The sequence below is a fragment of the Scyliorhinus torazame genome, chromosome 15 (genome assembly GCF_047496885.1).
Source record: "Scyliorhinus torazame isolate Kashiwa2021f chromosome 15, sScyTor2.1, whole genome shotgun sequence".
NCBI lineage: Eukaryota > Metazoa > Chordata > Chondrichthyes > Carcharhiniformes > Scyliorhinidae > Scyliorhinus > Scyliorhinus torazame.
Genome location: NC_092721.1, coordinates 94,708,214 through 94,733,318, shown reverse-complemented (window position 1 = coordinate 94,733,318; position 25,105 = coordinate 94,708,214). Strand labels below are relative to the sequence as shown.

The 25,105-nt window shown below is 46.5% G+C and overlaps 1 protein-coding gene across 8 annotated transcripts in view; it reads left to right on the top strand.

Annotated features, from left to right (window-relative positions):
• LOC140391693 (protocadherin Fat 3-like) overlaps positions 1 to 25,105 on the top strand; it is a 1,133,162-nt gene that overhangs the window by 987,353 nt on the left and 120,704 nt on the right. The gene's annotated exons all lie outside the window — the stretch shown is intronic.

The window sequence follows — 25,105 nt, the reverse complement described above, 5'->3', positions numbered from 1 at the left end:
TACAACACTATTTTATTAAGTTAGAAATTGTTGAACATGCTTTCACTGTGGGTTAACACGATGTTAGATTAAACTAAAGACCTATGCCTGTCCTAACCAGTCTATGCACTCAGCACACGGTGAAGATCTGTGCTGTAAGCTGTAAGCTCCGTCCTTCTAAGAGGCTGCATCGCGAATGAGCGGGAACTCTGATGCCCCCTGTCTTTATAGTGAGTGTGCTCTAACTGGTGATTGGCTGCGGTGTTGTGTGTGTTGATTGGTCTTGCTGTGTGTCCATCAGTGTGTGTGTCTACACCATGGTATACTGGTGTATATTATGACATCTCCCCCTTTTATAAAAGAAATGCATGTGTGTGGCAATAAATAATGTATGGTGAGAATGTTCCTAACTACGTGTGGGGTACGAAGACATATTTACAGGACTACGTACATGAGAACTAAGCTATTTACATGGGAAGGTGCCTGGTGCAGAGAAGCAGTATGCAACAAGAGTAATGAGATCAACACTATATACAAACCAGGGAAATGATCAAACAAAGCAACAAAACAATTCAGAGAGTTCATAAGTTCGCAAAGTTCATAAATTTAGTCTCTGAGATGGGCGGCGAATTCTGGTTGACCGCCTCAAGGGTGGGTCGAGAGCCGCTGGTTCAGGAGCGGGCTGGACTGCGTCAAAGTCAGGGGGATGCAGAGTGACAGGGAGCTCCGGTAGACGAACCGGGAACGAGAGGGGGGGCCACCTGCCGAAGGACAACAGCGGTTGCAGACCAGCCACCTTCCGGAAGATGGACGCGGACGTTGTCATCTGCAGCCAGAGCAGGGAGATCAGCTGCATGGGGGCCATGAGCCGCCTTGTGCTGTGCACGAGACAGCTGCATCCGGCGAAGGACCGGAACGTGGTCGAGGTCTGGGACATGGATGGACGGCACCGTCATCCTCAGGGTGTGACCCATGAGTAACTGGGCTGGCAACAGGCCAGTGGACAATGGGGCGGCGCGATAGGCCAGCAGGGCAAGGTAGAAATCGGACCCAGCATCGGCAGCCTTGCATAGGAGCTGTTTGATTATATGTACTCCCTTCTCCGCTTTGCCGTTGGATTGGGGGTACAAGGGACTGGACGTCACATGGGCAAAATTGTACTGTCTGGCAAAGTTGGACCATTCTTGGCTGGCAATGCAGGGGCCATTGTCCGACATGACCGTGAGCGGGATGCCATGTCGAGCAATGGTTTCTTTGCATGCATGAATGACTGCAGACGAGGTGAGGTCGTGCAACCATATCACCTCCGGGTAATTCGAAAATAGTCCGCGATCAGGACATAGTCTCTACCCAGCACGTGGAACAGGTCGATGCCCACCTTGGTCCATGGTGACGTGACCAACTCATGGGGCTGCAGGGTCTCACGTGGTTGGGCCGGCTGGAAGCGCTGACAAGTGGGGCAGTTGAGCACTGTGTTGGCTTCGTCCTCATTAATGCCGGGCCAGTACTGCCTCTTGGGCCCGTCGGCGGCATTTTTCCACGCCAAGGCGGCCCTCGTGCAGTTGTTACAGGATAAGCTGGCACATGCTATGTGGGATGACAATGCGGTCCAGTTTTAGAAGAACCCCATCTACTACCGCCAGATCATCTCTGACATTATAGAATTGAGGGCATTGGCCTTTGAGGCACCCGTCCGTTAGGTGGCGCATGACATGCTGTAGCAAGGGGTCAGCCGCCGTCTCGCGGCAAATTTGGACAAGGCGTTCATCCGAGGCAGGTAGATTGGAGGCCGCGAATGCCACATGGGCGTCAACCTGGCAGACAAATACCGCTGGGTCACATGGAGTGTTGACTGCCCTGGAGAGAGCGTCAGCAATGATGAGGTCTTTGCCTGGGGTGTATACCAGCTGGAAGTCGTATCACCGGAACTTGAAAAGAATACGCTGGAGGCGAGGCATCATAACGTTCAAGTCTTTCTGTATTATATTGACCAGCGGGCGATGGTCGGTCTCGACGGTGAATTGAGGAAGTCTGTAGACATAATCATGAAACTTAACCACACCGGTCAGATGGCCCAGGCACTCCTTTTCTATCTGCGTGTAGCGCTGCTCCGTGGAGGTCATTGCACGCGACGCATATGCAACGGGGACCCATGATGAGGTCTCATCACGTTGAAGGAGCACTGCCCCAATGCCGGATTGACTGGCATCGGTCAAAATTTTGGTCTCCTTTGCTGGATCAAAGAAAGTTAAGACCGGTGCCGTGGTCAGTTTTGTTTTGGGGGGTGCGCGCTCGTGGGCAGGGAGCCATTGGAAGTCTGTCGACTTCCTGACCAGGTTCCTGAGAGCCGTGGTATGAGAGGCGAGGTTAGGGATGAATTTCCCTAAAAAATTGACCATGCCCAGAAATCGGAGGACCGCCTTCTTGTCCTCTGGTGTTTTCATAGCTGTGATGGCAGCTACCTTGTCCGCATCTGGCTGCACACCCAATTGGGAGATGTGGTCCCTGAGGAACTTGAGTTCCGTCTGACCAAAAGAGCATTTGGCCCTGTTGAGGCGGAGGCCATGCTCATGTATACGTCTGAATACGCGCTGGAGGCGACTAACATGCTCCTGCAGGATGGTGGACCAAATGATTATGTCATCGACATAGACACGAACACCTTCAATGCCTTCCATCATTTGTTCCATAATCCTATGGAACACTTCTGATGCAGATATGATCCCAAACGGCATCCTGTTGTAACAATATCTGCCAAAGGGGTGTTAAATGTGCAAAGTTTCCTGCTGGATTTATCAAGCTGGATTTGCCAGAATCCGTTTGAGGCATCGAGTTTGGTGAAGAGCCACCTCGCATGTGAGCTCTTCGCGCTTGGGAATTGGATAGTGCTCCCTCATGATATTGCGATTTAGATCCTTGGGATCAATGCAAATTCTCAATTCGCTGGAAGGCTATTTTACACATACCATGGAACTGACCCAGTCGGTCGGTTCCGTGACTTTGGAAATCACTCCTTGGTTCTGGAGGTCCTGCAGTTGCTGCTTGAGGCGGTCCTTTAAGGGGTGCTGGGACCCTGTGAGGTGCGTGCACTACAGGCGTGGAATTCGCTTTTAATAAAATCTTGTAGGTGTACGGGAGCGTCCCCATGCCCTCGAAGACTTTGCGGTACTGGTTGATAATGGCGTCGAGCTGCACCCTGAAGTCGGTGTCCTGAAAGGCAGATGCATCAGCAGGAGAGAGAGAGTGAACTCTCTGAACTAGGTTCAAAGCTTGCATGCCTGCGCGCCAAGAAGGGAGGCTTTCGAGGAGCCCACGATTTCAAAGGGAAGGATGGCTTTGCGTGACCTGTGCGTCACTTCAAGTTGGCATGAGCCGCTGGCAGCAATGGCATTGCCATTATAATTTAATAGCTGGCAGGCTGATGGGAGGATGGCTGGTTTGACACAATAGCTTTGGAGGTCAGACTGCGCAATGTGATTGGCGGAGGCACCAGTGTCCAGGCGGAATCGTATTTGGGACCGGTTGACCGTAAGGGTGGCACACCAGTCATCGTCTGGATCGATGCTGTATACCGATAGAGGCTGGATTCTTTGCTTCGGGGGCACCCTGTTTTTGTAACGATACCGACTTGAAAAGGCGCCTTCGGATCCTCGGTGTCAATATCGGGTAGCAGGTCCGAATCGGAATCGGTGACTGTGGGTTGAATGGCCCGGACATTCCTGCGAGGCTGGCTGGAGTGATAAGAGTTGGCAGGCTGAGCTGATCTGCATAAAGCAGCATAGTGGCCAAGTTTGCCACATCTCAGGCATCGTCGGGATTTGGCAGGGCATTGCCGCTTTAAGTAGGCAGAGCCACAGTTGCCGTATGTTGTAGCGTCACTATGTTCGCTGCGCCACCGTGCATGCGTGGTACGGTCGTACGTGGTGCGCGCCTGCGCAGTACGTTCGTCGACGTCGCCGTCCCCTCGTTTGTTGGCACAAGCACGGGAGTCCGCGAAAAGCGCGCAAAACGGCCGCCCTCATCCAGGCTGAGGCCCTGGAGTTGCTCGATTGCTTGGACCCGTTCTGCCTCATGGGGACCTTGCCGCGCCGTTTCAGCCGCTTGGATGTGGGAATACCGACTTGTGGCGTGTTCGTGTAACACGCAAGTCTCGATGGCAATCGCTAGGGTGAGCTGCTTTACCTTGAGGAGCTGCTGGCGTAGGGCGTCTGACTGAACACCGAAAACGATCTGGTCGCTGTATCATGGAGTCGGAGGTGGGCCCATAATTACAGGACTGCACAAGGATGCGGAGGTGGGTGTGAAAGGACTGGAAAGGTTCATCCTTACCCTGCAAACGCTGTTGGAATGCATAGCGCTCAAAATTTTCATTCACCTCGATGTTGCAGTGACTGTCAACCTTGAGGAGGACCGTCTTGAATTTTGATTTATCTTCATCATCAACAAAGGTGAGAGAATTGAAAATGTGGATGGCATGTTCCCCGGCCGTGGATAGGAAGAGAGCGATCTTCCTGGTGTCTGAGGCAGCTTCCCGGTCTGTGGCTTCAAGGTAGAGCTTTGGCCCCTAGGTTACTGGTGATGCGGGGCGGCGGTGGTAGGCGGACGCTGTCCATTTTGCAGGATGGCTGTATGCTGGTGGAAGGCAGATCACTTTCAGGTAGGTCTAAGAAGTTCTAATATCCCTCAACTCCTGGTATCATGATGTGTTGGGTGCTCTGGATCCGTGGAACACATACAGGCCACCAACACTTAAAATAGTACAACACTATTTTATTAATTTAGAAACTGTTGAACATACTTTCACATTGGGTTAACACGATGTTAGATTAAACTAAAGACCTATGCCTGTCCTAACCAATCTATGCACTCAGCACACGGTGAAGATCTGTGCTGTAAGCTGTAAGCTCTGTCCTTCTAAGAGGCTGCATCGCAAATGAGCGGGAACTCTGATGCCCCCGGTCTTTATAGTGAGTGTGTGCTCTAACGGGTGATTGGCTGCGGTGTTGTGTGTGTTGATTGGTCTTGCTGTGTGTCCATCAGTGTGTGTGTCTGCACCATGATATACTGGTGTATATTATGACAGGCACCTGTCTTTTATTTAACCTAGCTTTATGTATTCTGGCATTCATATATCATTCCTTTTGTTATATTCCTTTTGTTGTGTGCTTCCACCTCCATTAGCATCACATACCTCAGCCCCTTGCCCAAGACATGACCACCTCCAATCATGACTGTTTAAATGTTTCCAATGGGTGACATCCCATCCTCCACTTTCCATAAATTTTGGCTCATTTAAAATTCTCCTCTCCAAATTCTAAACCACATCAAATTTCATATGCACATCACCCCTGTCCTTGCGAACGTACATTGGTTTCCACTCCCTAATACCTCAAAGTTAGAATTGTTTTTATGTTTCAATTGCTCCATACCTTCCCCTTTGCTATCGTTGTATTACCTTTCAGTGCGATAACTTAAAACTGTTCCTTTGACGCCATCATCATTTGTATCTCAACCTTGTTTCTACCTCTCCCAAGTGGGGCTGTGGCTTCACCTGCACAGGTGCATGCTATGAAATTATCTCCATAAATCACTCTGTCTCTCCATCTCGTGCTTCACCTTGAAGGCCTTCCTGAAAAGGTAACATTTTGACCAAGCTTTTTGCTACCTAATTTAATATTTCCTTTGGAACAGAGTCAGTGTTTATTCTTTCTTTCACCAGTGTGAAATTCTTCCAGACATTTTTCCATATTAAAGATGCTACTAATGCAGACATTTGTTGTTCTAATGACATTGGATCTCTGCTTGATCTCCTGGCCTTGACCATGTATGCTGATGTGTCACCAGCTATATTTTCCAGACAGAATCGAGTTTTAAAAAGCAACTAACGCGTAAACATTATTCACAGCAACTAATAGATAAATGAAGACACATGCGCAATGCAGAGATAACACTCCTGCACACTTTAACCCGCTACAGTCAACATCTTTGCTTGCAAGTTTTATGCTCCATCTTACTGGCAAGATGAAAAAATAAATACTCTGCATTGGTTATCATTGATTAATTTTAAACCTGATTCAAGCCACAATATTATTTACTGATATTTGATGTATCAACTACACAATCAATCAGCAGCTCTTCTGATTAGGTAATAAAGGAGTGCAATTTAAGCATTGAATTTGTCGCTCAGAGCAGTGTCAGTAAAATGGATAATGAATTATTTATTCCAACCTTGAGTGAAACATTATCCAAGTAAGAGGCAGACACTTCAGCATTTGGCACTTCTCTGGAGAATGTATGTGCTGATCGATGTAGAGTGTGGGTTGAATGAGCAGTTGTTAACACATTACGTAGTTGCCACTTATTGCAGGTGAACTGTGAAATGAGCTTTCAGTTTGCAGTAAAATCTGTAGTTACAAAGTGCTCTGGGCAGAAATTGAAAAAAATTCTATTTTTGAATCAGCAGTATAATGCTATGGGGCTGAATTTCCTTGGGCCTTCTCTTGTTCCTTTGTCATAGTTTAGGCAGAAAACCTGTTCATTACACAAGTGGGGTTACTGTTAATCCCCTAGGTTTTCATTTGGTGAGCTTATGTATGGTCTTGATTGAGGGCAGAATCCATAATTTTCCATTGTTCCAAAGTGTAGTCCGCGTACTTGACAATGCGGCTGACCTGAAAACAACGTCCTTCCTTTAACATGTCTTCATAAATTGAACTTTTCATCTTGGAATAGAGTTGTCTACAATGCCACTCTTAAAGATTTATTACTGTCACTCCAGTCTAAGTAAACTACAAATATGTCCAGCTGAACACAAGTCAACCAATACAATTATAATTAAAGCAAAATGCTGGAAATATCCAGAAATCATTGAGCACCTGTAAAGAAGGATGGATCCTTTTGCATGCATACTCTTCAGTAAGACCATTCTGAAGAATAGTTTGCAACTAAAACATCATGACCTGTCTTTTCTCTTGACAGTTACTGACTGAGCTGTTCTGTATTTTGAGCATTTTATGCATTTTATTGTAAATGTTTTCTGTTCAATAAGCTCAACAACGCAAGTGTGTGTACCCTAGAAGAGTAATATATATAGAACTGTCAAGTTTATAGACGAGTTAAAATTAACAATACAATTATGGAAAGTGTGAAAATAGATAAGTCCCCTTGGCTGGATGGGATTTATCCTGGGATACTCTGGGAAGCTAGGAAGGAGATTGCTGAGCCTTTGGCTTTGATCTTTAAGTCACCTTTGTCTACAGGAATAGTGCCAGAAGACTGGAGGATAGCAAATGTTGTCCCCTTGTTCAAGAAGGGGAGTAGAGACAACCCCGGTAACTATATATCAGTGAGCCTTCCTTCTGTTGTGGGCAAAATCTTGGAAAGGTTTATAAGAGATAGGATGTATGATCATCTGGAAAGGAATAATTTGATTTGAGATAGTCAACACGGTTTTGTGAAGGGTAGGTCCTGCCTCACAAACCTTATTGAGTTCTTTGAGAAGGTGACCAAACAGGTGGATGAGGGTAAAGCAGTTGATGTGGTGTATATGGATTTCAGTAAAGCGTTTGATAAGGTTCCCCACGGTAGGCTACTGCAGAAAATACGGAGGCATGGGATCCAGGGTGATTTAGCAGTTTGGATCAGAAATTGGCTAGCTGGAAGAAGACAAAGGGTGGTGGTTGATGGGAAATGTTCAGACTGGAGTCCAGTTACTAGTGGTGTACCACAAGGATCTGTTTTGGGGCCACTGCTGTTTGTCATTTTTATAAATGACCTGGAGGAGGGCGTAGAAGGATGGGTGAGTAAATTTGCAGATGACACTAAAGTCGGTGGAGTTGTGGACAGTGCGGAAGGATGTTACAAGTTACAGAGGGACATAGATAAGCTGCAGTGCTGGGCTGAGTGGTGGCAAATGGAGTTTAATGCAGAAAAGTGTGAGGTGATTCATTTTGGAAGGAATAACAGGAAGACAGAGTACTGGGCTCATGGTAAGATTCTTGGCAGTGTGGATGAGCAGAGAGATCTCGGTGTCCATGTACATAGATCCCTGAAAGTTGCCACCCAGGTTGAGAGGGTTGTTAAGAAGGCGTATGGTGTGTTAGCTTTTATTGATAGAGGGATTGAGTTTCGGAGCCATGAGGTCATGTTGCAGCTGTACAAAACTCTGGCGAGGCCGCATTTGGAGTATTGCGTGCAATTCTGGTCGCCGCATTATAGGAATTATGTGGAAGCATTGGAAAGGGTGCAGAGCAGATTTACCATTATGTTGCCTGGTATGGAGGGAAGACCTTATGAGGAAAGGCTGAGGGACTTGAGGCTGTTTTCGTTAGAGAGAAGAAGGTTAAGAGGTGACTTAATTGAGGCATACAAGATGATCAGAGGATTGGATAGGGTGGACAGTGAGAGCCTTTTTCCTCGGATGGTGATGTCTAGCATGAGGGAATATAGCTTTAAATTGAGGGGAGATAGATATAGGGCAGATGTCAGAGGTAGGTTCTTTACTCAGAGAGTAGTACGGGCGTGGAATGCCCTGCCTGCAACAGTAGTGGACTCGCCAACACTAAGGGCATTCAAATGGTCATTGGATAGAAATATGGACGATAAGGGAATAATGTAGATTGGCTTTAGAGTGGTTTCACAGGTCAGCGCAACATCGAGGGCCGAAGGGCCTGTACTGCGCTGTAATGTTCTATGTTCTAATTGGCATTTTTGGCTACTTCACATCCTAAACTACACATAGTAAGTCCTTACCCCAGAACTGGATTGAAACCTGAGTCACAATTTGAAGTCTTAATCATATATCAGTGGAACCAATAATAAAAACAACAACTTACATTTATCGGGTGCATTCTAAGATGCATTTAAATGATATGCCATACCGCACAAGGCTATGGATTAAGTGCTGGAAAATAGAATTAGAGTAGATAGTTACTTGATGGTTGGTACAAATACGATGGGCTGAAAGGCCTCTTTTTGTGCTGTAAAACTTTGAACAAAGAACAAAGAAAATTACAGCACAGGAACAGGCCCTTCGGCCCTCCCAGCCTGCGCCGATCCAGATCCTTTATCTAAACCTGTCTTCTATTTTCCAAGGATCTACTTACCTCTGTTCCCCGCCCGTTCATATATCTGCCGAGATGCATCTTAAATGATGCTATCGTGTCTGCCTCTACCACCTCCGCTGGCAAAGCGACCCTCTGCGTAAAAAGGTTTCCACGCACATCTCCCTTAAACTTTCCCCCTCTAACCTTGAAATCATGACCCCTTGTAATTGACACCCCCACTCTTGGAAAAAGCTTGTTGCTATCCACCGTGTCCATACCTCTCATAATTTTGTAGACCTCAATCAGGTCCCCCCTCAACCTCCGGCTTTCCAACGAAACAATCCTAATCTACTCAACCTTTCTTCATAGCTAACACCCTCCATACCAGGCAACATCCTGGTGAACCTCCTCTGCACCCTCTCTAAAGCATCCACATCCTTCTGGTAATGTGGCTTGCAGTATTCCAAATGTGGCCTAACCAAAGTCCTATACAACTGTAACATGACTTGCCGACTCTTGTACTCAATACCCCATCCGATGAAGGCAAGCATGCTGTATGCCTTCTTGACCACTCTATTGACCTGCATTGCCATCTTCAGGGTACAATGGACCTGAACTCCCAGATCTTTCTGTACATCAATTTTCCCCAGGACTCTTCCATTGACCGTATAGTCCGCTCTTGAATTAGATCTTCCAAAATGCATCACCTCACATTTGGCTGGATTGAACTCCATCTGCCATTTCTCTGCCCAACTCTCCAATCTATCTATATTTTGCTGTATTCTCTGACAGTCCTCCTCGCTATCTGCAACTCCACCAATCTTAGTATCATCTGCAAACTTGCTAATCAGACCATCTATACCTTCGTCCAGATCATTTATATATATCACAAACTATTGTGGTCCGAGCACGGATCCCTGTGGAACACCACTAGTCACCTTTCTCCATTTTGAGACACTCCCTTCCACCACTACTCTCTGTCTCCTGTTGCCCAGCCAGTTCTTTATCCATCTAGCTAGTACACCCAGAACCCCATACAACTTCACTTTTTCCATCAACATGCCATGGGAAACTTTATCAAACGCCTTATTGAAGTCCATATATATGACATCTATAGCCCTTCCCTCATCAATTAACTTTGTCACTTCCTCAAAGAATCCTATTAGGTTTGTAAGATGGGACCTTCCCTGCACAAAACCATGCTGCCTATCACTGATAAGTCTATTTTCTTCCAAATGTGATGGATCCTATCCCTCAGTATCTTCTTCAACAGTTTGCCTACCACTGACGTCAATTCGGTGTGGCCAAAGGCGCACTTGGCTCGGTTGAGGCGCAGGCCGTTTTTCCGTATGCGGGCAAAAACGCGTTGGAGACGATGTATGTGCTCCTGCGGTGTGGTGGACCAGATGATGATATCGTCCAGATATACGCGCACCCCTTCGATGCCTTCCATCATCTGCTCCATGATTCTGTGGAAGACCTCGGATGCCGAGATGATGCCAAATGGCATCTGGTTGGAGCAGAATCTGCCGAAAGGGGTGTTGAAGGTGCATAGCTTTCGGCTGGACGGGTCCAGTTGGATCTGCCAAAACCCTTTAGAAGCATCCAGTTTCGTGAATATCTTCACTTGGGCCATTTCACTGGTTATCTCCTCCTGTTTAGTATGGGATAATGTTCCCGCATAATGTTATTATTGAGGTCTTTGGGGTCTATACAGATGCGGAGCTCGCCAGAGGGCTTCTTGACACACACCATGGAGCTGACCCATGGCGTGGGCTCCGTGACCCTGGATAGGACCCCTTGGTCCTGGAGATCCTGCAGCTGCAGCTTGAGGCGGTCTTTAATGGCGCAGGAACCCTGCGAGGTGCGTGAACGACCGGGATGGCGTCCGGTTTGAGGCAAATTCGGTATGTGTATGGCAGTGTTCCCATGCCTTCGAATGCCTCCTGGTTGTGGGCGAGGAGCGATTGGAGCTGTGCGTTGAACTCAGCATCCGGGAAGTCAGATGTGTCGTCTGGGGAGAGAGACAGAATTTGTTGTACAAGGTGGAGAGCCTTACATGCCTGTGCGCCCAGCAAGGAGTCCTTCGATGAGCCAACTATTTCGAACGAGAGTGTGGCCGTGTGTGTTCTGTGTGTCACCTGGAGCTGGCAGGATCCCATGGCCAGGATAACGTTCCCGTTGTAGTCGACCATCTTGCACCGGGATGGCTGGATTGGTGGTCTGACCTTCATGGCATAGAATGCTGACCATGCTATGAGGTTGGCGGATGCGCCAGTGTCCAGGCGGAAAGTGATCGGCGATCGGTTGACCGTCAGGGTGGCACTCCATTCATCGGCCGGATTGATGGTGTTGACCCGGTTCACATCAATGACCGCAACCTGGAAGGCGTCTTGGTCGTTGGGTTGGATGTCCTGATGTGGAGGCTGGATGGTTCGCACGTGTCTGCGAGGTTGTCGGAGATGTGGAGGATCCATTGGTTGAACCGCTCGACAGTAGGCAGCGTAGTGGCCCATCCTGCCACAGCGTAGGCATTGTTGGGTTTTTGCAGGACATTGCCCTTTTAAATGTGCAGCTTCACAGTTGCCGCACGTCATGACGTCACGGCGTTCGTTACGCCACTGCGCATGCGCAGTTCGGTCTTGCGTCGGGCGTGCCTGCGCAGTGCGTCCCTCGATGTTGCCGTTGTTTTTGGCGCGTACAAACGCGGGAGACCTCAAAAAGCGCGCGAAACGGCAGCCCTCGTCCGGGCCGCGGGCCGGGAGAAACTCGATTGCCTGGATGCGTTCGGCCTCGTGGGCGGCCTGGCTTGCCGATTCGATCGCTTGGGACCCCCTCCGTGCCGATTCGGTCGCCTGAAATTGGGCAAAGCGGCTGGTCGCATTTTCATGCAGGACAGAGGCTTCCACTGCAGATGCTAAGGTCAGGCCTTTAATTTTAAGAAGCTGCTGGCGTAGGCCACTGGAGGCAACACCAAAAACGATCTGGTCCCGGATCATGGGCTCTGAGGTGCTACCGTAGCCGCAGGACTGCGCGAGTATGCGGAGGTGCATCAGAAAGGGTTGAAAGAGCTCATCCTTACCTTGCAGGCGTTGCTGAAAGATATACCTCTCAAAGCTTTCATTGACCTCAACGTTGAAATGCTGGTCGAGCTTGAGGAGGACCGTGTCATATTTAGATTTGTTCTCGTCTTCCGCGAACACCAAGGAGTTGTATACATCGATGGTGTGCTGACCTGCAGTAGTGAGGAGCATGGCAATCTTTGTTTCGTCCGAGGCACGCTGTTTTTCGTTGGCTCGCATGAACAGTTCGAATTGCTGCTTGAAGAGCTTCCAATTGGTGCCCAGGTTCCCAGCGACTTGCAATGGCTGCGGTTTGTTGTGGGTGTCCATGGCTCAGGATGGCAGATTTGCCGGCAGGTATCGATCCACTCACTGGTATCATGTGGTGTTGGGTGCTCTGAGGTACAGATGAACCAACACGGTTGCGATTGGTACAACGCAGTTTTAGTCCAACTTGTTATTTACAGGTCTGTCTTGGTACTCAGCACGTGGTGACTGTTTGAGTGTCTTGTTAATCAGGTCCTGTCGTTGTCCTTGTCTCCAGATGGACTGGCCAACAGGTGTCATGTTTCTTGTCTTATACTGTGTCTGCTCTTGTCTGTGATTGGCTGTCGTGTTATGTGTGCTAATTGGTCTGTTGGTCTATCTATCATGATGTGTGTGTTTGAATATCATAACAAAGCTCACAGGTCTATAATTTCCTGGATTATCCCTGCTACCCTTCTTAAACAAAGGAACAACATTAGCAATTCTCCAGTCCTTCGGGACCTCACCCGTGCTCAAGGATGCTGCAAAGATATCTGTTAAGGCCCCAGCTATTTCGTCCCTCGCTTCCTTCAGTAACCTGGGCGAGATCCCATCCGGACCTGGGGACTTGTCCACCTTAATGCCTTTTGGAATACCCAAAACTTCCCCCTTCCTTATGCCGACTTGACCTAGAGTATTTAAACTTCCATCCCTAGCCTCAACATCCGTCATGTCCCTCTCCTTGGTGAATACCTTGGGGCAGCACGGTAGCATTGTGGATAGCACAATTGCTTCACAGCTCCAGGGTCCCAGGTTCGAATCCGGCTTGGGTCACTGTCTGTGCGGAGTCTGCACATCCTCCCCGTGTGTGCGTGGGTTTCCTCCGGGTGCTCCGGTTTCCTCCCACAGTCCAAAGATGTGCAGGTTAGGTGGATTGGCCATGATAAATTGCCCTTAGTGTCCAAAATTGCCCTTAGTGTTGGGTGGGGTTACTGGGTTATGGGGATAGGGTGGAGGTGTTGACCTTGGGTAGGGTGCTCTTTCCAAGAGCTGGTGCAGACTCGATGGGCCGAATGGCCTCCTTCTGCACTGTAAATTCTATGATAATACCGATGCAAAGTACTTATTAAGAATCTCACCCATTTCCTCTGACTCCACGCATCAATTCCCTCTTTTGTCTTTGAGTGGGCCAATCCTTTCTCTCGTAACTCTCTTGCTCCTTATATACGAATAAAAGGCTTTGGGATTTCCTTAACCCTGTTAGCCAAAGATATTTCATGACCCCTTTTAGCCCTCTTTATTGCGCGTTTGAGATTTGTCCTACTTTCCCGATATTCCTCCAAAGCTTCATCAGTTTCAAGTAGCCTAGATCTTATGTATGCTTCCTTTTTCATCTTAGCTAGTCTCACAATTCCACCCGTCATCCATGTTTCCCTAATCTTGCCATTTCTATCCCTCATTTTCACAGGGACATATCTGTCCTGCACTCCAATCAACCTTTCCTTAAAAGACTCCCACATTTCAAATGTGGATTTACCCTTAAACAGCTGCTCCCAATTCACATTCCTTAGCTCCTGCCGAATTTTGTTATACTTGGCCTTTCCCCAATTTAGCACTCTTCCTTTAGGACCACTCTCGTCTTTGTCCATAAGTATTCTAAAACTTACGGAATTGTGATCGCTATTCCCAAAGTAATCACCGACTGAAACTTCAACCACCTGGCCGTGTTCATTCACCAATACCAGGTCCCGTACGGCCCCTTCCCGAGTTGGACTATTTACATACTGCTCTAAAAAAACTCTCCTGGATGCTCCTTAGAAATTCTGCTCCATCTACGCATCCAACACTACATGAGTCCCATTCAATGTTGGGGAAGTTAAAATCTCCCATCACGACCACCCTATTGCTCCTACATTTTTCTATAATCTGTCTACATATTTGTACCTCTATTTCACGCTCGCTTTTGGGAGGCCTGTAGTAAAGCCCCAACAATGTTACTGCACCCTTCCTATTTCTTAGCTCTACCCATATTGCCTCAGTGCCCGAATCCTCCATCGTGCCCTCCTTAATCACAGCTGTGATATCATCTCTGACCAGTAATGCAACTCCTCCACCCCTTTTACCTCCCTCTCTATCCCTACTGAAGCATCTATACCCTGGGATATTTAGTTGCCAGTCTTGCCCTTCCCTCATCCAAGTCTCAGTAATACCAATAACATCATATTCCCAGGTACTAATCCAAGCCCTAAATTCATCTGCCTTACCTGCGACACTTCTCGCATTGAAACAAATGCACCTCAGACCGCTGTCCCTTTGCATTCATTATCTCTTGCCTGTCTACTCTTCTCCTTAGTCACATTGAGTTTATTATCTAGTACCTTACTGGCTTTAGTTGCTGCCTCTTTACTGACCTCTAACTTCCTAATCTGGTTCCCACCCCCCTGCCACATTAGTTTAAAACCTCCCCAACACTGTTAGCAAAAGCACCCCCTAGGACATTGGTTCCAGTCCTGTCCAGGTGCCCATCCGATTTGTAATGGTCCCACCGCCCCCAGAACCGTTTCCAATGTCCCAAAAATCTGAACTCCTCCCTCCTGCACCATCTCTCAAGCCACGTATTCATTCTGACTATTCTTGAATTTCTACTCTGACTGTCTCGTGGCACTGGTAGCAATCCTGAGATTACTACCTTTGAGGTCCTACTTTTTAACTTATCTCCTAACTCCCTAAATTCTGATTGTAGGACCTCATCCCGTTTTTTACCTATATCGTTGGTGCCTATATGCACCACAACTGGCTGTTCACCCTCCCCCTTCAGTATGTCCTGCAGCCGATCTGAGGCATCCCTGACCCGTGCACCCGGGAGACAACATACCATTCGGGAGTCTCGTTTTCGACCACAGAAATGCCTGTCTACTCCCCTTACGATTGAATCCCCTATGACTATAGCCCTGCCAGTCTTTTTCCCTCCCTTCTGTGCAGCAGAGCCAGCCACGGTGCCATGAGCCTGGCTACTACTGCCTTCCCCTGGTGAGCCATCTCCCCCAACAGTATCCAAAACGGTATACCTGTTTTGGAGGGAGATGACCGCAGGGGACACCTGCACTGCCTTCCTGCTCTTTCTCTGCCTTTTGGTCACCCATTCCCTGTCTCCCTCACCAATCCTAATCTGCGGTGTGACCAACTCACTGAACGTGCTATCCACGACCTCCTCAGCATCGCGGATGCTCCAAAGTGAGTCCATCCGCAGCTCCAGAGCCGTCATGCGGTCTAACAGGAGCTGCAGCTGGACACACTTCCCACACATGAAGGAGTCAGGGGCATCGTCCCTGAACTCCCACATTGAGCATGAGGAGCATAACACGGGTCTGGGATCTCCTGCCATTTTTACACTTTACCTTAACTGATTACAAATATAATATCAAATAATGAATAAGTGAAAGGAATAAAGATTTTACTTACCAATCACAATACTTACCAACACACGAAGAGTTAAATTTCTCCCAGCTACTGCTAATTGGAGCACTTTCCTTACCAGCCAATCAGGTCACTGCTTTGCTGTGATGTCACTCTTCAAGGTAAGTTTTTAAAGCGGAAAACTTACCTTCCTGACAGATCCCTGCTCCTGCCGAAAATCTGAAGGCCGCTTCTCCGGCAGCTGTGTCCCCACCGCTCTCCTCGCGCTCTTTTATCCTGTATCCCCACCGCTCTTCTCGCGCTCTTTTATCCTGTGTCCCCGCCGCTCTCCTCGCGCTCTTTTATCCTGTGTCCCCACCGCTCTTTCACTGCAGGCTGTGACGTCACGGTTCAAATTCTTTCTACTTCTACCTGCCCTCGAGTCTCCCTCTTGATCTTTACTCGGCTGGGATCCTTACAGTGATTGTCTTTTATTGGTTAAAGGAGGAGGTAGGGAGGGAAATACTGAAGAAGTGTTACGGGTTTAACTGTCACTTGACAACAGCTCCTCCACAAATCACCTTCAAGATACGGTGACCGCAATGCACTAATGCAAAATTTCCCCACAACAGCCAATTAGCAGCTCTGCTCTACTGCCCACTGCTGGATGCTTGCCTTGACTTGAACACCTCGGGTGTGTTGCTCAGGTACACTTTCTGGATGCAGTGACCACAAGGCACTTATGCAAACTTTCCCCGCAAAAGCCAATCAGCAGCTCCGCTCTACTGCCCTCTGCTGGATGCTTGCCTTGAACACCTAGGGTGTCTTGCTCAGGTACACTTTCTGGATGCAGTGACCGCAAGGCACTTAAGCAAATCTTCCCTGCAACAGCCAATCAGCAGCTCCACTTTACTCTACTCAAGTTGGGTGCAGATTACCGGCTACGTCCCACCGGAATTGGGAAAGGATGCAGCTGTAGATCCTAGGAGAGGCCTCCCCGGGATTCCTGGTGACCATTACGCCTTGTGAGTTCTAACAAATTCCAGCGAGACGTCATGCTCTACTGGTATGTGGTGGAATGCGAGGGGGGGTCTGGGTGTCACGTTGAGGGGGGTCAAGTGATCCGCTCGTCGGAGCTCCTCAGTGCACAATATGTGGCTAAGTGCAGCCTCAGTGGGCATTCCCCGCCGAGGGCCAAAATAAAATCAGATGGGACGAATCTCAATGGGAAATCCTGGCGGCGTAATAGCTGTTTTGGGACTATCATTGGATTCTCCGCCCCATTCCGCCTTTCCCGTCTGCCGAAAATGGGTGTGGAAAATTCCCAGCCCTTGTTTCAAAGTTGGGTGATTTTTCATGATACATTTAATATGAAATGTGAGCAAAAATGCTTTTCACAATTCGATAGCAAGGTCACTTTAATGATTGAAAGAAGAACAAGTACTTAATGATGTTTACAGTATACACCTGCAAAATGTACTGTGATTTAGTTGATATTGGCTTGGTAATTCTGGGGCACTTACAGTTAACTTCAAACTCTCTTTGTTTAGTGAAGGGAAATATTATTAGGGTTCTGCTCCTGATTAGATCATAGATCATAGAATTTGCAGTGCCGAAGGAGGCCATTCGGCCCATCGAGTCTGCACCGGCCCTTGGAAAGAACACCCCACTTAAGCCCACTCCTCCACCCTATCCCCGTAACCTAGTAACCCCCACCTAACCTTTTTGGACAAAGGGCAATTTAGCATGGCCAATCCACCTAACCTGCATATCTTAGGACTGTGAGAGGAAAGCGGAGCACCCGGAGGAAACCCACGCGGACACTGGGAGAACGTGCGGACTCCGCGCAGTCAGTGACCCAAGCCGCGAATCGAACCTGGGACCCTGGAGCTGTGAAGAAACTGCGCTAACCACTGTACTACCGTGCTGCCCACGGTTGCTTGTTCGGCAATGCCTGCTGAAAAATAAGTGCCTGTTTTAATGTGCAGAGAATTTGAGAAAAGGATTGTGTTTAACTGAGTATCCTCCATAATCAAATCATTTTTGCTGTAAGTAATCTTGATTTTTCAACCTTGCATTTGTTTTTAAAAAACAAACCTTGAAATCACAAGCATGTCTTCTGGTATCCCTTTCCACCCAATCAGGTCTTGGACTGAGAAAAAGGTAGCAGCCCTATTATGCACACTTTGTCTCGCTGTTTTGTTCTGATTGCATTGCCCTCTTCAATACAAACTTTATCTAAAAGAAAACGGTTTACTGAATGTAACTATTCCAAAATACCTTGGCCTTTCTTCAGTCGTAGATCATGACTGAATCTGTGTCACTCTGAATAGTGACAGTCCATGAGTTAATGTGAGACAGAAGTGCAGATGTTATGAATGAAGTGGCTTATGTCTCATTAATGTACAAGTATATGTAAACTTTAATCTGTCTGTTTGATTATAATGCAAAAAACAAATGTTTAAATACAATAAGGAGGATTTTAACCTAGAGCAGGTTTTGGATGAAAGGTAACATGAGAGCAAAACACACCTATTGGGTCTCATTAATATCTGATTGATAAGCTTCCCACTTTATTGAATCAAGAATGAGCAGGCTTTCCACTTTGTTGTATATGACATCTAGCAGACCTCCAGCCTCCGAGTTAAACTCAGAATGTACCTCGTAAAGGGAGTATTTAGACGCGGGAACAGAGAATCTAGGCCAAGTACTTTGAGACCCCAAAGGAGGCTAAAGCGTTCATGCAAAGAAATGGACTGGGGTTGAAATAAGTTTGTTTTATATTGGTTGGGTAATGTTTGTATGGAGGCGGGTGAGTGATCTCTAGTATTTGATGGGGTGTTTTGTAATTTTTCATGTGGACTTTTATCATGGAGGTTGGAGGGATGGGGTTATTTATTGTTCGTGCTTCTTCCTATGTTTTTTCCATCTCTTCTGGAACTAATAAAGTTGGACTTGGCTGGTGTTGTGGAATTTTGGTGTTATGAAAAGTACTCTTGAGTGGTGGCCACCCCGCGATAAAATAGTTAACGGGAATAAAGGGATGGGGCTATCTGCAGCTCATACAGTGGGGAGTGGGTGGGGGGGGGGAGGGGGGGGGGGGGGGGGATAAGTGTGAGCTGCGGGGTTTTGTTTTCATGTTGGGTGAGGTTTGGGGGGGAGGGTGAAGTGGGGAGTCTTTGGTTGCTTGTTCGCTGCTTGCTGGGCTGGTTGGGTCTGGTGTCAGCGGGAGGGGGGATTAGTTTTCTGGCGGTGCCAAAACATTTCGTTGTTTGGTTGTGTTGGGGGATTTGGTGGCATCTTGGATTGACATGTTGTTGATTCTCCTTGAGAGGTTGTTGGGCCGCCTCACGGGTGGAAACAGCTTACTCTGGTACAGAGGGAATAGATGACCTCCCTCCCCCCCCCCCCCCCCCCCCAAAAAAAAATCCGGCTGGTCACATGGAGCATGAAGGGGTTGAGCGGCCTGGTAAGGAGATCGAGGTGTTTGCGCACCTTAGGAGTTTGAAGGGTAATGTGGTGCTGTTGCAGGAGACCCATTTGTGGGTTAAAGATGAGATAAGTTTACGGAAGGGTTAGGTGGGGCAAGTGTTACATTCAGGATTTGTTATTAGGGCCAGTGGGGCAACAATTTTGAATAATAAGAAGGTAGCTTTATCGGCGGCTAAGATTTTGACAGATCCGAATGGGAGGTATGTAATGGTTAGTGGGTTACTGGAGGGTGCTCCAGTGGTGTTGCTCAATGTATATGCCCCAAACTGGGATGACACATCTTTTACCAAAAGTTTCTGACTTTAATCCTTGATTTTGCCTCCACCAGCTAACCCTGGGAGCAGTAGTTAACTATGTATTGGATACTCAATTGGATAAGGCGAGGCAGCAGAGGAGGCAGTGGCATAATGGTATTGTCACAGGACTAGTAATACAGAGATTCAGAGTCATTCTCTGAACCCAGGTTCGAATCCCACCATGGCAGATGGTAACATTTGAATTCAATAAAAATATTTGGAATTAAAAGTTTAAAGATGACCGTTAAGCTATCGTCAATTCATAGTATCATAGAATTTATAATGCAGAAGGGGGCCATTCAGCTCATCGGGTCTGCACTGCCCCTTGGAAAGTGCACCCTACCTAAGCCCATACCCTATCCCCATAACCCAGTAACCCCACCCAACCCAACCTTTTTGGACACTAAGGGCAATTTAGCATGGCCAATCCACCTAACCTGCACATTTTTGGACTGTGGGAGGAAACCGGAGCACCCGGAGGAAATCCATGTAGACATGGGGAGAAAGAGCAAACTCCGCACAGACAGTGAATCGAACCTGGGACTCTGGAGCTGTGAAGCAACTGTGCTAACCACCGTGCTACCGTGTTGTAAAAGCCTATCCAGTTTACTAATGTCCTTTAGGGAAGCAAATCTGTCGTCCTTACCTGGTCTGGCCTACATGTGACTCCAGATCCACAACAATGTGGATCCACAATAATTGACCACAATATTGTGGTCTCACAATAATTATACATTCAGTGAGTAGTAACTTTTGAAGTTATTGAGATGCAGTGCCTGCAATGTCATTTGTGTACAGTCAATAGTACCCTGTAAGTGAAGAAGCCCACTGTCCGGCAAAGCCACAGGCACAGTAACTTCATTGCAATATTAATGTAAGCCTACTTGTGACAATAATAAAGATGATTATTATAAAAATTCTAACAGATACCTCCCCTTGACGAAGCCGTGCTGACTCAGTCCTATTTTATTGTCCACTTCCAAGTACTCGGCAATCTCATCTTTAATAATGGACTCTTAAAATCTTACCAATGATCAAATTCAGGCTAACCGGCCTATAATTTCCTGTCTTCTGCCTCCCTCCCTTCTTAAATAGGGGTGTTACATTAGCTATTGTCCATTGCTCTGGGACCCTCCTTGCCTCCAGTGATTCCTGAAAGTTCATCACCAATGTCTCCACAATGGTCTGTCCCACCCAGCCCTTTCCCGCTGTCAGTCCTTCTGCTGTGTCTCTTGGAGGAAGACTATATTGGCTTTCAAACTTCCCAGATGGTCGAAGACTCTGGATCTTTGCATCGGGCTGTTAAGTCTCCTAACATTCCAGGTGATAATCCTGGTGGAGGGTTTTTGTCCCCCACTTCCTGCGGGATTAATCATACTTACCTGGTGGATACGCCCCTGCACTCCGGGGGTTTCCCTTTGTCCAGGGACCCTCCAAAGTGGCTGCTTATGGAGCCATCTTGTTCCTTCAACCCGAAACTAACCTGCTGAAGCCAATCTAAAACCCTTCCCTTCCTTCTCATGATGCTCCCCCCCTTCCCCCACTCTGTCCCCGTTCCTACACTCCCCCCTCACCCCATGCCCCCCCCCCCTCCCAATTCACTCCCTTGCATTCCCATTCCTTGCCCCTGTGGTTTCACCCTCCCTCCCCGCTAGGCACTCCCTCCCCACTGGGAGATGCGGTGCGGCCCCCTTGCTTTCACACTTCCTAGCGCTAGCTTTCCCCGCTAGTATGGAGGCCCCCCCTCCCGAAGCTGGTCTCACCCCCTCCCTATGCCTGATCAATTGCTGTCTCCGCATCCCTTCCTTCCTGTGAGCTGGTGCTCTTGCTCAAAGTGAGGCCGCACTGTCTCACACAAACATTGTTCATGTCCATTACTTTCTTTCTCCTTTCTCTCTCAGCATCATCCTCATCGCTGCCTTTTCTGTTTTTTTGTCTCTGCCATTCATCCGCACGAACTCGGCCACCTCTGCCAGGGTGTTAAAATACTGTTCTTTGCTTTGGAATGTCACCCAGAGCCTGGCTGGGGATAGCATCCCAAATGTTATTAATTTTTGTCCAGGGCCGATTTCACTTGGTTGAACTTGGCCTTGCCAGGTCTATCCCAATGTCTTGGTATACCCGTATTCTGTGTCCTTCCAACTGCTCGCTTTGGTCCACTGAGCCCAAGGCAGGATCCTCTCCCAATCCTGATACCTGTGTAGTTTGGCAACTATCGCCCTTGGCTGCTCCCCAGCCTTGGGCTTCGGTCAGAGTGACCTGTGTGCCCTGTCGATCTCCGGCGGCTTGGGGAAGTTGTCCCTTCCGACTAAGTTGCCCAGCATCTGGGCCACATAGTCTGTCAGGTCCCTGTCTTTGATCCCATCTGGCAGGCCCACAATCTGGATGCTTTGGTGCCGAGACCGATTCTCCTGATCCTTGACCTTCCCCTTTAGGCTCCTCTGGGTCGCCACCAATCTTTTTATTTCAGCCTCCAGAGCAACAAGCCTTTTCAAGCTCATAAATTGTCTCCCCCTGAGCTTCCAGCTTCTTCCACTTTCCGTCGATTGCTGTCTGCATGGCGACCAACGCCTCCGTTACCACCACCTTAAACCGTCACCTGGATCTCCACTTTGATTGCTTCCCTCATGTCAATTCTTTCATCAGGAAAATCTTCCATTCATCTCCAGGTGAGGTGGGTAGGGGTGGTTGTCCGGGTCGTCGGTCTCCCTCTCGGTGGTGACTGGGGATCCCTCGCCTCATGGGTTGGCTGACTCGATCGCTTGCTGTTCCTGTCCTTTTCCACCGCTTCTACCTTCTCTGCGGCCTCCTGAGCTCCCACTTGCTGGCATATTGCACCTTTCCTTTTCCCTTCCTGTTTACGGGTAGAACGAGTTTGAATTTTCAGGCTAAATTCGTCCAAAAGTGCCTATTTTATTCTGGAGGAGAGCCACCTGATTTGCAACTGCTCAGCACAAGCCCATCACCGGACGTCCCCTCCTTGTCAATTGCTCTGACTTTTAATAATTCCTCAAACTACCAAGTAGAAATGAATCAGGACCTAGCACACACATCATTGTGATCCCTTTAAAAGCACTGGTGGGGGAATCCTTCCTACTTCTGAACCAATGTTCAACAGTGCGTCTTTAAGAGAGGGTGTTGGCTGTAACAGTAAGGTCAAATAATGGCAGCACTGATGTCAAATCTAGGTTACACACTAACTGACGTCATGGTCTGCTAACTGATGCACATTCCAATTCCCACGCTAGTACACTCGACAAGGTGGAATTTTGTGCTATGGAACCAAAATAGCACCCATAACACCGAAAATATGGGCACTACAGAGCAAAATTTTGTTGCCACATGTTCACATGTCACAGAGATACAATGTATATAAGCACCAGATTTTATTTTCATTTTAATTAACAAAAGTGCAAACCTTATTTTGGAAGTAGGTATCAGGTGTTCAGTGGTCTGTGGCTCTGCATTATGCTTGGAGAGTTGTTGCACTCGTACTCCTCCCGAGGCATATTGCCCTGAGGTGGTCAGCTATTATTAGTATCTGTCAGTATCAAATGAAATTTGTTTGGTAAAACTAAATGGAGATGGATATGCATTAGTTTAAATGAACAATGCAACAATCAGAAGTTGGCAATTGGAAATCATGAAAGAGCTGCTTTATACAACAGATTGGAGGCTGGAAGTTGTCATTTGTTACCGCAGGATTCTTAATGATCTGGCCAGGCAAAGGAATATCCCGTTGTGCGACCATGCCTCGTTATGTTAGAAATTACTGAAATTATATTTGAATGCTTTAAAACTAAATGCCAAATATTGAGCTAAAAGTCACTTAGCCTTATTGTAAAAAATTAACTTAACTTAGATCACTAACCTATATAATGCCAAGAGTATAGATATAATCAGATTAAATACTTTTAATATTTGTCTCCATGGTCAAAATTTTTCATCAAATCCTTGAAGTATTTTTGCACCTTTATTATGAATAGTGCTAATTGAAGTTATATGTAAGAAATTGTGATTAAAAATTGATTGTAACAGTCTGAGGTCTGATTTTCAATGCAATCTTTTAACCTCAGCTTATTTCAGAATATGAAAAGATACAGAGAAAGTGGCTCCAATTATTGACCTCTCCCCTTACATTTAAATGTGTTGAACATGAGGGTATTTTATTTTATTTTATAATTGTAACAGGAGAGGTCAATTATTATCACCACTTTTCTTGGATATTTTCATATTCTGTAAAACTTTAATTAACTTGAAAAGGAATTAAATTCATTGGTTTGAAGTGGAAAAATTGTATACAGTTTTGTTTGGCAAAAATTAAGCCTGCTAATATTCAAAAACTCATTAGTTCAATTTTTTGGTGTCAAATTATAACGGCAAGTTTGCAGAATATATTCACACATTGAAAAGTTGGAATCTTGTATGCATCTTAATTTGGTCTTACTCCAAATTCAACATCATCTTATCTTTCAAAGTGAATATTCATGAAGTAAAGCCTGAAAATGGAGACAAAACAGCCACAATAATTTTCTATTTGCTGAATTCTATCAAGATAAAAATTACAGGAGGAATCAGCCTTCTGTATGATTAAAATACAAAATTTGTATGCATAATTTACCATCTCAATATATATTAATCATTTGCCTAATAGCTCAGTGTCTTTCAATTTAATGAAAATATCGTTGATCACAATATCATTTTTAAAGTTGTAATAGAGCTATTAGTAACCCCCTGCCAAGACCTTACAGCAGTAAACATGTAAACAGCATCTGTGAACCAAAATATAATAACAGCTGAAACGCTTTCTTCCATGTAGTTTCTTTCTGGTACTTGACCCATGAAAAGCGTAGCTGACACAATTTATTCCTATCTTCTTATGTGCATTTAGAGTTAAGTGGAAAGATCTTTGTGCAATTTGATTTTGATCATATAAACCTCAATTTTACTGACCCCAAACTCTTAAACTGGAAGCATTATCTGCTCGAGTGAGAGTTAAAACAGACCTAAAGCAAATTATCTGCACATTTGAAATGGTACGAAATATCAGGTCAACAAAGCAATTGGAATCCAATGACCCAGACCCTATGTTTAATTTAAATCAACTCCATTGTGACACAATACTGTATACAGCATTCTAATCTATAGTGAAGTAAGATTGAGGAAATATCTTTCTGTGTTGCACAAAATAAATCCATTATCTTGAGAAAATAATAATGTTGTATTGCAGATGGATTTATACACTATAGTGCAAGGTTAAACTGAAATCAATTTTCTTTGCAGAATTAATTTAAGTGATTTACAGACAGACCACAAGAATAACCATCGGTTTTTTGTCAAATTTTCCCCATTGTTCAGTATTTCTTAAAATAGCCATTTAGAAATTGCAAAACAAATAGCAAAGTCTTTCAGTTGAGAAACTGGAAATCCTGTCTAATATGGTCCTGTAGTAAGAACAAAAGAAAATTGGGCAATTACACACACATGAAACATTTTTGAACTGTCTAATAAACCACTTAATCAGATTAAATGATGCAAAATTGAGTTGCCCTGTATCAAGTACTTTGGTGAAGTAATTGGTTGACAAGGT